This window comes from Sus scrofa, chromosome Y, assembly GCF_054392235.1.
Source record: "Sus scrofa isolate SSC_HxYL_T2T_F1_AM1 chromosome Y, Sscrofa_HxYL_maternal_Yorkshire_Landrace_v2.0, whole genome shotgun sequence".
NCBI classification, from domain to species: domain Eukaryota; kingdom Metazoa; phylum Chordata; class Mammalia; order Artiodactyla; family Suidae; genus Sus; species Sus scrofa.
Window position 1 is genome coordinate 10,792,362 of NC_139402.1, and position 15,375 is coordinate 10,807,736.

The following is a 15,375-nucleotide window of genomic DNA, read 5'->3' on the forward strand; positions in this document are numbered from 1 at the left end:
TGTGACTCTGGCGTAGGCCGGCAGCTACAGCTCTGATTGGACCCCTAGCCTGGGAACCTCCATATGCCGTGGGTGCAGTCCTAGAAAAGGCAAAAAGACCAAAAAAAAAAACAAAAAAAAAAAAGAATTTATACCAATCCTCCCCAAACTCTTTCAAAAAAGTGACAATGGGAGCATGTCTAAACTCATTCTATTCAACCATGGTCACTCTGATCCCAAAAGAAGACACAGATTAAAAAGAAGAAAACTGCACCATGCAAAAAAAATACAATTAAAATGGCTTAAAGATTTAAAAATAAGACAAGATAACATCAAACTCCAGGAAGAGAACATAGGCAAAACATTCTCTGACATTAACCATAACAAACGTTATCTCAGTTCAGTCTCCAAAAGCAACAGAAATAGAAGTAAAAATAAACAAGTGGGTCCTAGTCAAACTGAAAAGATTTTGCACAGCAAAGGAAACCAAAAAGAAAACAAAAAGACAATTTACAGAGTGGGAGAAAATAGTTACAAATGATGCAACAACAAGGGCTTAATCTCTAATATACACAAACAACTTATACAACTCAACAGCAAAAAAGCCAACAATCCACAGGAAAACTGGGCAAAAGACCTAAATAGACATTTCTCCAAGCAAGATATGCGGGTGGCCAACAAGTACATGAAAAAATGCTCAACATCGCTGATTAGTAGAGAAATGCAAGTCAAAACTATCATGAGATACAACCTCACACCAGTCAGAATGGCCAACATTCATAAGTTCACAAATAAATGCTGGAGGGGGTGTAGAGAGAAGGGAAGCCTTGCACACTGTTGGTGGGAATGTAAGCTGGTACAACTACTATGGAGAACATTATAGAGGTACCTTACAAAACTATACATAGAACTAGCATATGACCCAGCAATCCAACTCTTGGGCATATATCTGGACAAAAGTGTCCTTAAAAAGGACACATGCACCCACATGTTCATTGCAGCTCTATTCACAGTAGCCAAGACTTGGAAACAATCCAAATGTCCACTGATAGATGACTGGATTCGGAAGATGTGGTATATATACACAATGGAATACTACTCAGCCATCAAAAATACGAAATAATGTCATTTGCAGCAACATGGATGGAACTAGAGATTCTCATCCGGAGTGAAGTAAGTCAGAAAGAGAAAGGCAAATACCGTATGATATCACTTATATCCGGAATCTAACATAGGGCACAAATGAACCTTTCCACAGACAGGAAAATCATGAACCTGAAGAACAGACTTGTAGTTGCAAAGAGGGAGGGGGAGGGAGTGGGATGGATGGAGAGCTTGGGGTTAATAAATTCATACTAATACCTTCAGAATGGATGAGCAATGGGATCCTTCTGTGTAGCACTGGGAACTCTGTCTACTCGCTTATGATGGAACGAACACGTAATGGGAGAAAAAAGGATGTATACATGTATTTTAACTTTGTCACCATGCTATGCAGTAGAACACAAAATAATAAAAAGTTAAAAAAAAAAAGAATGAGATCCAAAACCACAAAGACCCATGAAGAAAAGACTAGGGGAAACATCACTAAATTCAGCAATAATTTTTTAAATGTAGGACACCAATGGTATCAGCCAGAAGTGCAAACATAAAGAAAATGGACTGTATCAACATTTAAAACTTTCACACATCACAGGGAACAATCAAGAGTGTAGAAAGGTAAGCTATGAAATGGGAGGAAAGACTTGCAAACCATGAATATGTTAAGCATCCTACAAGCAGAAAATATGGAAACATCCACAACTCGAGAACAACAAAAAGCAAGTAATATGATCAATAAATGAGCAAAGGACTAAATAGGCAATGCTCCAAAGAAGACACACAGATGGTCAACCAATACATTGAAAAATATTCAAAATCACTAATTACAGGGAAAAATGCAAATCAAAACCACAATGTGCTATCATTTCTTGTGTTAGAATGACCACTATCAAAACCACTGAAAATAAGTTGTCTTCTCTCCATGAGGATGTGGGGAAAATTGAAACTCATGTGCACTGTTAATGGGAAGGTAAAATGGTGCAAACATAATAACCAGACAGTGGAGGTGATTCAAAAATTCAAAAATAGTATTACCATACACCCCAGAAATCACGCTTCTGGGTACACATTCAAAAGAACACAAAGAGAATCTTGAAGGGATATTTGCACACGTTCTTGCAGCATTATTCAAAAGAGCCAAAAAATGGAAGAAATCCAAATGTCCATTGACAGAAGAAAGAACAAATAAAACATGCTATCTGCATACAGTAAAATAATATGCAGTCTAAAAAAGAATATGATCCTTTCCTATGCTGAACCACAAATGACATTATGCTAAGTGAAATAAGCCATAAAAGGATAAACGCTGTATTCCACTTATATCAACTGTCTAATGTAAAAAATAAAAATATAAATAACTAAAACCAAAACTTAAACACAGCCCCAAAGCAGAGTGATGACTGCCAGTGGCCAAATAAGTGTGTGTTTGCCTGGGAAGAGAGGGTAGTTGTTGCTTAGATTTGTATCAATTCAGTTTTGCAAGATGAAAAAGTCCTGGAGTTGTGTGGTATAATAGTATGAATTATTCAACACTACTAAAACTGTTGCACTTAGAAGTGGTTAAATTAAGATGGTGAATTATGTGTGGTTTTTAAAAAGCATAAATAAAAATTAAATATTTTAAAACATATACAGTACTTCAGCTAAAATTGGATTAATTTACAATCAGGGAAAACATTTGATATTTTTTGTAAATATAACTTATGTTTAGCATATTAGCTTGTTCTAGTTCAAATCCTGAACACCAATAGCATGAATAAAAATAAAGTTTTTAAAATGTGCTTGGCTCTAAGAACCCTGTTTCTTGGCCTCCAGGGTGCAAGATTCCCCATAGTGACAATTTTACATATCCTTGGCATGGAAATAAAAGCGTGTAAGTTCTGTGCTCTCTGACATTCTCATTCATCAGTCCCACTTCACAAAGGCAGTCCTCACCTCTAGCAAGTAACTTCAACATTCAATCTGTACCTGTTCAAAAGTGAGAAGAATAAACTTTCAAAGTCATGTAAGAAGCCAGTTTCTCATTGGTAATCTTAGAATACATATATTTATAAGAGCAGAGGTATCAATTTAAACATATAACCTATCTAATTTTTTCTTTTTAGAGAAGCATCTGTGCCTTTAATTTTCAAGATGTTTTTCCCTAAATATATTTAAAATCTTCTGTTATTAAACTATCTACTTTCAGCATTACAGATATGGAGGTACAGCCACATATTAGCATAGCTTATGAAAAAGAGAGGATACTCAGAAAGGTGAGAAGGGGTATATTCTTGTTAGCAGCTTTAATATATTTCCCCCAATGGAAGTAAAAAGAAAAAAAAATATGCCAGTGGCAATTCTTGAATTCTTCTCTTAACCACAAATCTCATTCTCATTCACCACCCATAGACACATGGGACAGGTATGTTTCCCTTACAGAAAATTTAATAAATATACCCTATATAAGACCTGCAAGAGAAGAATGTCCACTTGTGTTATTTTCCCAAAACAGCCTATTAGTTCTATTTTGATGTTTTCTTCCATGTTTGTTCTATGCATTCTGGATTACATAACCATGGTCAAAACATATTTGTTTTATATCTGACATTTTGCCTAATTTTTAATGTTTTCCTATTAATTCATGTGTTAAGTTTCTCTCAACATTACTGGGGATGGCTGAACATTCAGCTTAAGTATTCCTTCACCTTATGTTTATGAATAATTTATTCATAAAAAACTAAAATCATTTGTCTCTGAGAACAATTATCCCACCTTAACTAAGTTGCTCCAGCACTAAGTCCAGGACAGGGCTAAAAAAAATCTACTGCATAAGTAAGTTCTATTTGCATAGAGAGTTTACTGAAGGGATTAACAAATCTTAGGCACATATTCTCCTACACTTAAATTTCTATATTATTTTTAAATTTTCACTAAGTAATTATAAAAGTGACCTCAAAAATCTGTTTTTGGAAAGTTAAACCAAGGGGTACAATATAACCCAGCAATTCCACTCCTAGTTTTATAACCAAGGGAAATGAAAACATACATCCACACAAAAATTTCATGGCTGCATTATTCATAACAGCCAGAAAAATAGATTATCCCAAATGTCCATCTACAAATGAATGGATAAACACAACATAGTCCACACATATAATGGGATAATTTACTCAACAATTAAGAGAAATGAAATGTCAATGTCATTACACCATTCTGTAACATGAATAAGTCTGTATTAAACCATCACATTAAGTGAAAGAAGTGAAACACCAAAGCCCATATATAATATTATTCTATCTGTATGAAATATCCAAATATATGGAAAAAGCAGCTAAGTGATTGTTCACCATTATTACAGCAGTTAGACCATCACAAGAAAAACAATGAAAGCTAGACAGATGCTAGGTGTGTTTTTCTTTTCAAATTTCCCAGACAGCTTGAAGATGCTGTACCACCTGTGTGCCAACTCTAAGAGAATACTTTACTATAGTAAATCCTAAAAAGAATCATTCCAACTTTCTCTGCACCTTAGAATTATCAGACTGGTCATTCAAAATAACTGCAGTTCATATGCTAAGTGTTCTAATGTATTAAAGTAGTGCCAATGGCTGAAATACACAACATGTAAGAAGGGATGGCAGTAGACACAGAAGTATTGTGGTGAACAAGCTCCAAACTCTCCTGATCACCAACCTCTCTAGAAATCCCTGGATGTATAAGTCCACCAAAGTCAATCAGACTACCAGTTGTTAAACCATTGTACACATGAGCCCATACACATCCTGGGCATCTTTAGTATGCCCTCTTACTGGCACAGAAACCTACAAGGAGAAAGTCCCATCTATGTCCTCTGGAGATCCAGAAAAGGCCATACACACTTCCCTAGATCCTCTAAATCATTTGTCTCTGAGAACAATTATCCCACCTTACCTAAGTTGCTCCAGCACCAGGTCCAGGACAGGGCTAAAAAAAATCTACTGCATAAATAATCACTGCTCCAGCCTGTCTAGTGTCCTGTCAGAAGACACATCCATCTCCATCTATACCTCCAAGTCAAGTCTAGGAATCCCAATTTCACATGTGGAACCTAAAAAGTCCTTTAACTCAGTACTAGCTCCTCTCAGTAATGATTCCAAGTCAGTCTTGACCACTCAAAGACATTCTCAGTGGCTAGGCAGAACTCCCAGGAACCTAGCTTTCCATTCTGCAGACAATGAAGACAATTCTTCTCACAGCACATTACTTAACAAAATACTGAAAGAAATATCAGACATAAATGTAGACTATAGAAGTCCACACACATGATACACGTACACCAAACCTGCCAATAATGAATATTTCTGCTGATACACTGAAAGCCTCAACTGGCTCCAACTTAGAACGCTATGACTCTGGAGATAATGTCATCAGCCTGGGACCAAAAAGAAAAAGAACTTCACCTGATGATACCAGTCTATAAAGACTGGAAGAAGTGTTTGATTCTTCAAATGCACAGATTCAGAAATATGACAAAGGAAATCAACAGACACCCAGTAACTCTATCCAAAGAAATGGATATCTACAATTTGCTACCAACTAACTTAGAATAATTATCTTTTTTAAATTGAATGAATGAAACCCCCAAAAAGAGACAATTAAAGGAAATAAGAAAAAAAAATATAGGAACTTTTGGAAGTCACATCCCTTAGACCATGACCCCTAACAAAGAAATAGAAAGCATAAGAGAGCCCACTGTGGTTCAGTGGGTTAATGATCTGGCATTGCTGCAGCTGTGGAAAGTTTGGACATGTAGCTCAGGTTCAATCCCTGGCCCAGTAACTCCCATATAAGAGGATTGGGGGAGCTCATACAAAAAGAAAAGAAAGAAAGAAATTGAAACCATAAAAGAAAACTCAAAGGATATCCTGGAGCAGAATACAATCACAGAACTGAAATATTCGACATCAGATTAGAATATACAAAAGAAAGAGAAAACTCAAAGAGAGATCATCTGATAAAGCCACTGAAAGGAAGAATAAAAAGAGAATGAAGAGTGAGGAAAACCCTACCTGAATAATGTGACACAAGGAGGTGAGTAAGCATTCTATCAAAGGATAGAAGAAAGAGAAAGACAAACAATCAGAAAATATATGCTTAAAAATAGTTAAAAACTTCCAAAGTCAATGCAGAGACAGGGACAAGCAGCTAAATGAAAACCAAGCAAGATCAACCCTTTAATCAAGTAAAGGAAATTTACAGTTTTAGGCAGGAGGAGATGTTGAAAGCAGCAAGAGAAAAATGGCTTGCCATATAAGAGAAACTTATATCCTTCTCCCAAAACACTATATGTAGATATTTCTCCAGAAATATTGCTTTTAGAAAGTGTTCCCAAAAACTGCACAGGAAGGAACACTCCCAAGTTAATTCTTTGAGTCCACAATTACCCTGATACTTAAAACAGACCAATATACTGCAAAAAAAGAGAAAATTTCAGGCCATTATCGCTGAAGAACATAGATGAAAAATCCTCAACAGATACTAGCAAACAAAATCTGACCATACATTAAAAGGATCATATACCTTGATCAGTTGGGATTTATCCCAGGGATACAAGGATTCTTCAATATCCACAAATCAATCAATGTGATACACCACATCAACATCCTAAAAAGTATAAAGCACATGATCATATCAATAGATGCATGAAAAGCTTCTGACAAAAATCCAACAGCCACTTCTGACAAATATTCTCCAAAATGTGGGCAAAGAGGAAACCTACCTTAACATAATAAAGACCATATATGCCAAACACACAGTTACCATTGAATAAGAGTTTTGACTAAAGAACAATGTCCCCCTTGGCTAAAAAGGCAGCTGCAAGCCTTTCTAGCTATGCTCATCTCATACCACCCTTCCTGTAATAATGTAGCAACTGTGTGCCCTATGTCCAAGCCAGCAGCCCTACTAATCATATACCCAGCATTGCTTATCAGTTTGGCTTCTGTAACCTTGCTTGCTTGCTTGCTCAGTTTCTTAGGGAGAAACACTGTCTGCCTGGGGAAGGGGGGATGTCCAGTTTGCTTACACGGGAGAATCAAGACCTTGTAATGTATAAAAGTTGCTGAGAATGAAGACCTGGTGCTCAGACTCTGGAGGTGACTCCCCTGAGCCCACACCAGTGCTGAATAAACCTTGCTTTTCCATATCTCTGAGTGCAGTTTGTCTCCTTCCACTGCCTCAGTTTTTGCGGTTTCCATATCATCATTCTCAATATTAAAGATCTGAAAGAATTCCTTTAAAATCGGGAACAAAACACAGGTATTTGGTTTCACCACTACTACTCAACACAGTTTTGGTAGTCCTAGCCATTGCTGTCAGAGAAGAAAAAGAAGTAAAAGGAACCCAAATTGGAAATGAAGAAGTAAAACTATCAGTTTGCAGATCACATGACACTGTATAGAAAAATCCTATAGATGCTAGTAGAAAACTAGTGGAGCACAACAATGAATTGAGTACAATATCAGGACATAAAATTAATACGCAAAAATCTCCCATATTTCTACATATTAACAATGTTCAATCAGAAAGACAACTTAAAGAAACAATCCCATTTACCAGCACATCCAAAGAATAAACTACCTAGGAAAAAACCTACCTAAGGATGGAAAAGACCTGTACTCTGAAAATAGTAAGATGCTGCTGAAGAAATCAAAGATGACACAAACAATGGAAAGATATATCATGCTTTGGATGAAGGAATCAATATTACCAAAATGACTGTACAATGGGAGTTCCCACTGTGGTGCAGCAGAAATGACTCTGAGTAGTATTCATTAGAATGTGGGTTAGATTCCTGGCCTCACTCAGTGGTTTGAGGATCTGGTGTTGCCAAGAGCTGTGGTGAAGTACATGGACACAGCTCAGATCCCAAATTGCTGTGGGTACAATATAAGTTGGAAGCTGCAGCTGATTCCACCCCTAGCCTGGGAACCTCTATAGGACACTGGTGCTGCCATCAAAAGAAAAAAAAAAGAAGGAAAGAAAAAGACTATACTACCTAACCAAGCTACAGAGTCAATGAAATCCTTATTAAATTACCAATGGAATTTTCCACAGAACTAGAACAACATTTTTTATGGAAACCCAAAAGGCCCCAACGAGATGAGGCAATCCTAAGAAGGAAAAATGGGTGGGGCTGGGCAAATCAGGTTCCCTGACTTCAGAGTATACTCCAAAGCTATAGTCATCAAAACATATGGCAGAAAACATGGCACTGGCAGAAAAACAGAAATGTTGATGAATGGGATACAATAGAAAGCTCAGAAATACATCCACACACCTATGGTCAGTTATCCTACAAAAAAGGAGAGAAGAATATGCAATGGAGAAAAACAAACTCTTCGAAATGGTGTTGTGAAAAACTGAGCTACAAATAGAAGAATGAAATTAGAAAACTTTCTAACCCCATACGCAAAAATAAATTAAACATGGATTAAAGACCTAAGTATAAGACTGGAAACTGAAGTTTTCATCATGGCTCAGTGGAAATGAAACTTGTGGAGACAGGTTTGACCCCTGGGCTTGCTCAGTGGGTTACAGATATGGCATTGCTATGAGCTTTGGTATATGTTGCTGATGTGGCTTTGATCCTGTATTACTGTGCCTGTAGCTGCAGCTGTGATTGAACCCCTAGCACAGGAAACTCCATATGCTGTGACTGCAACCTTAAAATGAGAAAAATAAATAAATTAAATAAATAAATAAATAAATAAATGCAGAATACCATAGAACTCTTAAGAGAAAAATGTAAGTGGAATAAACTTTGACATAAAATAGAGCAATAAATAAAATATTTATTTTTATTTTCTCTCTTTAGGGCCACACACATGGCATATGGAAATTCCCAGACTAGGGGCTGAATCAGAGCTACAGCTACCAGACTACACCACAGCCACAGCAATGTGGGATCTGAGTAACCTTCTATGATCTATACCACAACTCGTGGCAATGCTGGAACTCTCACCCACTGAGCAAAGCCAGGGATCAGACCAGCATCCTCATGGATGCTAGTCAGATTCATTTCCTCTGCACCTCAGGAACGACCAGAAATACCTTTTGGATACACTTCCTATAGTAATGAAAATGGGGTAAATAAACAAACAAATGGGAATTAATTTAAAAGCTTGCACACCAAAGGAAACTGTTAAAAAAAAAAAAACATACCAACAGTGCTGCTTCAGCAGCACATATACTGAAAAAATAACCTACAAAATGGGAGAAAATCTTTGCATGTGAATCATAATATACAAACATGGCATGCAGCTCAGTTTAAAATGTCAATCAAAAAAAATGGTCAGAAAAGAATTGCCATCATGGCTCAGTGGTAATGAGACTGAATAGTATCCATGAGGGCATGGGTAAAATTTTTGGCTTCACTTAGGGCATTACAGATCCAGCATCACCATAAGCTGTGATATAGGTTGTAGATGCCACTTGGATCCAGCATTGCTGGTTCCACAGTTGCTGTTGCTGTGGTGTAGGCCAGAAGTTGAAACTCCAAGTCTACCCCTAGCCTGAGAACTTTCAGGTGCCAAGGGCTCAGTACTAAAAAGACTATATATACATAAATGTGTGTATGTGTGCAACTAGAAATTCTCATACTAAGTGGAGTAAGTCACGAAGAGAAAGGCAAATACCATATGATACCCCTTATATATGAAATCTAATATATGGCACAAAAGAACCTATCTACAAAGCATAAATAGACTCATGGACATAGAAAACACTCAAGGTTGCCAAGGGGAAGGGAGAAGCAAGTGGAACAGATGGGGAGTTTGGGGTTAGTATATGCAAAATACTATATTTAGAATGGATGAATGCTGAGGTCCTACTAAATAGAAGAAGGTAATATATCCGGTGTCTTGGGATAGAATATTATAGAAGATAATACAAGAAAAAGAATACATATATGTATGACTAAGTTATGATGCTATACAGCAGAAGTTGACACTGTAAAATAAATATAATAAAATTTTAAAAAGCATATGATAAGGTGAATATATGCCAAAACAAACATTTAACAAAATTCAAGTAAATTTAATCCACTTATGTTTAAAACTCTCCATGAAATAACCTCAATATAATAAATGCCATATATGATATACCCACAGCTATCAATATATGAAAAATTGAAAAAACAGAGAGCATCTCTTTTAAAATAAGGAAAAAGAAAAGAATCTACACTCTCACCACTTTAATTAAGCTTTGTACTGGCAGTTCTAGTCATAGCACTCAGAAAGGAAATAAATAAATAAATAAAAGGAATCCAGGAGTCCCCACTGTGGCAGAGTGGAATCAAATCCAACTAGTAAACATAAGGATGAAGTTTCCATCTCAGGCCTCACTCAGTGGGTCAGGGAACTGGAGTTGTGGTGAGCTGTGATGTAGATGGCAGACATGGCTCAGATCTGGTGTTTCTGAGGCTGTGGTAAATGCTGGCATCTGTAGCTGGGATTTGACCCCCAGGCTGGGATATTTCACATGCCACAGGTGAAGCCATGAAAAATAAGAAAAGAGAAAGAAAGGAAGGAAGGAAGGAAGGAAGGAAGGAAGGAAGGAAGGAAGGAAGGGAGGGAGGGAGGGAGGGAAAGAAAGAGAGTAAGAAAGAGAGTAAGAAAGAGAAAGAAAGAAAGAAAAAAAGACAGAAGGAAAGAAAGAAAGAAAGAAAGAAAAAGGAAAGAAAGAAAGAAAAAGGAAAGAAAGAAAAGGGAAAGAAAGAAAGAAACGAAGGAAGGAAGGAAGAAAAAAGAAGGAAAAAAAGACAGAAGGAAAGAAAGAAAGGAAGAGAGACAGAAAGGAAGGAAGGAAAGAAAGGAAGGAAGGAAAGAAAGAAAACAAATCCAAATAAAACTTGTCATGCTTGCAGATGACATAATGCTATACATAAAATATCCTAAAGATGCCCCCCAAAGCCTATGAAATAAATCAATGAATTCAAATTGCAGCATCAAATTTAATCAAGAGAAATCAGTTGAACCTCCATGCATTCATTAAAACTAAACTCTCATAAAGAGAGAAATAAGAAAATACTATTTAAAAGACTGGAAATGCTACAAAATTGGATTGTGATGAACTTGTACAACTATAAATGTAATAAAATTCATTGAGTAATAAAAATAAAGAATGCTTTGGCCATTTGAGGTTTTTTTTTGTGTTTCCACACTATAATATTATTTTTTTATGTGATTGTGCTTCTGTTAGGAATTACATTGAGTCCATACATGGATTTGGGAAGTATGGCCATTATAACATTCATTCTTGTAAGCTGTGAGCATGGCTTCCCTTTTTGTTTATTTATGTTTTCAGTTGCTTTGACAGTACCTTATATTTTGTAAGGCACGGATCTTCATTTCCTTGGTTGAATTTATTGTTAAGTGATTGTGAGGAATGCTATTGTAAATAGGATTGAAAAAACTTTTTCAGGTATTTATTTTTTGGGTATACGACACAACAGATTTTTCTGTGTCTGTTTTGTATCCTGCCATGTTTGCCAAATTCATTTATTTATTCTTTGTTGGTGTTTTGGTGCTGTTGTTGTTACGGTATTATTTTCCACACATAAATTATAATGTCTACATACAGAGACAGGTCACTTCTTTTTTCCTGACTAGGACGGCTTTATTTCTGTTTCTTGCCTAATCATTCTGGTAGGACTTGTCAAACTGTGGTGGTGAGAGGAGACACTGGTATTCCTTCTCTTAGAGGAAAAGCTTTCACTTTTCATCACTAAGTATGTGCGGGGTCATGTTATCATTAAGGCCTTGGTCTTACCAGTTTATCCACAATTTTGGGGACCCTCCCCACACCTAGATCATATTTTTTATCATGAAAGAATGGTAGAATTTTTAAATACTTTCCTGCAGATTGTGATCTTTAGCCATTGACTTTTTAATGCTGTGTTCATAAGTTTTTTTTCCTTTTTCTTTGCATTATATATGTTATTTATAATTTTATATAGGCTTATTGTGAACACATAGTTATTAATTTTTTACATATTATACTCCATTTAAAGCTATTATAAAAATTTTGGCTGTATTCCTGTGCTGTACAATATACCCTTGCATCTTATTTATTTTGTATGTCATAGCCTGTACATGTTAATCTACCATGTCTGCTTTGCCCCTCCCCACTTTCCTCTCTCTCTGTTGGTTGGTAACCTCTAATTGTGCCTTTGTATCAGTGTGCCTCTTTCTATTTTGTTATATTGTTCTTTTGTTCTGTTTTTGATTTCACCTGTAAATGGTAACATGCAGGCTCTGTCTTCCTCTGTGATGTATTTCCCTGAGCATAAAGCCTTCATATGGATCCCTTTTGCTGCAAATGGCAGAATTTCATTCCTTTTCATGACTAATATTCCTTTGTATATACATATACCAGATCTTCTTTATCCATCAATCTGTTGATGGACACTGAGGTTATGCTATATCTTGGCTATTGTAAAAAACGCTGCTGTGAACATTGGGATACATACATTTACCCATATAAGCTGGTTTTGGGTGAAGGGGTGATTTATACCCCCAGAAGTGATAGATGCCCAGGAGTGGGATTGCTGAATCAAAGGGTAATTCTATTTTTAGTTTTCTGAGGAATCTCCATATGGTTTTCCACAGTGGTTGAACCAATTTACAGTCCCACCAACAGTACAATAGGGTGCCCTTTCCTCCACACCTTCTCCAGAATTTATTGTTTATAGACTTTTGATGATGGTCATTCTGGCTGGTGTAAGGTGGTACCTCATAGTGATTTTGATTTGCATTTCTTTACTAATGAGTGATGTTGAACATCTTTGCATGTGTTTTGGGGCCATCAGTATGTCTTGTTTTGGAGAATTGTCTATTTAGATCACCTGCCCATTTTTTGATGGGTTTGTTTGGTTTATTTATTCTTTTTTTTTTTTTTTTGGTATTGAGCTACAGAAGGTGTTTATCCATTTTGGAAATTAATCCTTTTTCATTCACTTCACTTGCAAATATATTATTCTTAGATTCTGTGGGTTGCCTTTTCATTTTGTTTAGAGTTTCCTTTGCTGTGCAGAAACTTTTAAGTTTAATTGTCTCATTTGTTTATTTTTGTTTTCATTATCATTAGTCTAGGAGGTGGATCTGAGAAGACATTACTGAAGTTTACATCAAAAAATGTTAGGCCTATAGTTTCCTCAAACTGTTCTATAATGTATCTGGTCTTATATTTAGCTCTTTAATACATTTTGAGGGTTTTTTGGTTTGTTTGTTTAAAGTGTTAGGCAGTGTTCTAATTTCATTCTTTTATATGTGGCTGTCCTGTTTTCTCAGCACCATTTACTGAAGGGACTGTCTTTTCCTGCACTGTATATGCTTGCCTTCTTTGTCATGGATTAGTTGATTGGAGGTGTGTGGGTTTAATTCTGGGCTTTCTATCCTGTTTTGCTGATCTATATTTCTGTCTTTGTGTCAGTACCATGAAGCTTTGATGATTGTAGCCTCATACTATAGTCTGAAGTCAGGGAGCCTTATTCCTCATGCTCTATTTTTCTTTCTCAGGACAGTTTTGTCTATTCTGGGTCTTTTGCACTTCCAAACTAACTTTAAGATATTGTGTTCTATTTCTGTGAAAATGTCCTTGGCAATTTGATAGGGATTGCATTGAATCTGTAGATTTCCTTGGGTAGTATAGCCATTTTGATAATATTGATTCTTCCAATCCAAGAGCATGGTGTGTCTTTCCACCTGTTTGTGTCATCTTTGATTTCTTTCATCAATGTCTTGTAGTTTTTGATGTAAAGGGTTTTTGTTTCTTTAGGTATGTTTATTCCTAAGTATTTTATTTTTTTGATGTAATGGTAAATGGGATTGTTTCCCTAATTTCTCCTTCTGATCTTTTGTTGTAAGTATATAGAAATTCAGTTGATTTCTGTGTATTAATTTTGTATCCTGCAACATTGCCAAATTCATCAATGAGCTCTAACAGTTTTCTGCTGACATCTTTAGGATTTGATAGGTGTAGTATCATGTCATCTGCATATAGTGATAGTTGTACTTCTTTTCCAATTTGGGTTACTTTCATTTCTTTTTCTTCTCTGATTGCATGGCTAGGACTTCCACAACTGTCTTGAATGATAATAGTTTGAGTGGACATCCTCATCTTGTACTTGATCTCACAGGAAATTCTTTTAGCTTATCACCATTGATAATGACGCTAGATCTGTGTTTGTCATCTACGGCCTTTATCATGTTCAAGTAGGTTCCCTGTATGTGCACTTTCTGAAGGTTTTTTTTTTAATCAGTAGTAAGAGTTGGACTTTGTCAAAGGCTTTTTCTGCATCTATTGAGAGGATCACATGGTTTTTACTGGTGTATCACAGTGATTGATTTGCAGATATTGAAGAGTCTTTGCATCCTGGGGTAAGTCCCACTTGATCATCATGTACAATCCTTTTAATGTATTTTTGGATTTAATTTGCTGGTATTTTGTGAGGATTGTTGCATCTATGTTCATAGTGATATTCACTCATAATTGTGTGTGTGTGTGTGCGTGTTATCTTTGGTTCTGGTATCAGGGTGATGGTGGCCTCATGGAATGAGTTTGGGCATGGACCTCCTCTGCAGTTTTTTGGAATATTTTCAGTAGAATAGGTGTTGGCTCTTCTCTAAATGTTTGACAGAATTCACCTCTGAAGTAATGAGGTCCTGGATTTTGTTTGTTGGAAGTTTTAAATCACAGTTTTGATTTGTGTTGATTGATACATTCATCTTTTTATTTCATCTTGATTTAGTCTTGAAAGATTGTACTTTTCTAAGAAATTGTCCACTTCTTGTAGGTTTTCCACTTTATTGGCATATAGTTGCATGTAGTAGTCTCATAATCCCTCATATTTCTGTGATATCCTTTATAACTTCTTTTTCATTTCTAATTTTATTGATTTGAGTTTGTCCTTACTCCTTTTTCTTGATAGATCTGTCTAAATATTTATCAATTTTTTTGATATTTTCAAGAACTAGCTTTTAGTTTCATTGATCTTTTCTATATTTTCCTTCATTTCTATTTAATTGATTTCTGCTCTGATTTTTAGATTTCTTTCCTTCTGCTAACTTTAGCTATTGTCTGTTCTTTCTCTCTAGCTTTAGATGTAAAGTCAGGTTGTTTATGTGAGCCTTTTCTTTTTTCCTGAGGTAGGCTTAGATTGCTATAAACTTCCCTCTTAGAATTGCTTTTGCTGCAGCCCATAGGTTTTTGAGTGTCATAACTTTGTTGTCATTTGCATCTAGGAATTTTTAAATATCCTCTTTGATTTCGTCA

General features: G+C 36.0%; 1 protein-coding gene across 1 annotated transcript in view; it reads right to left on the reverse strand.

The window, feature by feature from the left end:
* LOC102162178 (ubiquitin carboxyl-terminal hydrolase 9Y) overlaps window positions 1-6,705 on the reverse strand; it is a 112,475-nt gene extending 105,770 nt beyond the window's left edge. The window contains exon 1 of the mRNA XM_085009007.1: window positions 6,622-6,705. The gene's annotated coding sequence lies outside the window, so the exon portion shown is untranslated. The remainder of the gene's footprint in view (window positions 1-6,621) is intronic.
* Window positions 6,706-15,375: the final 8,670 nt, after the last annotated feature.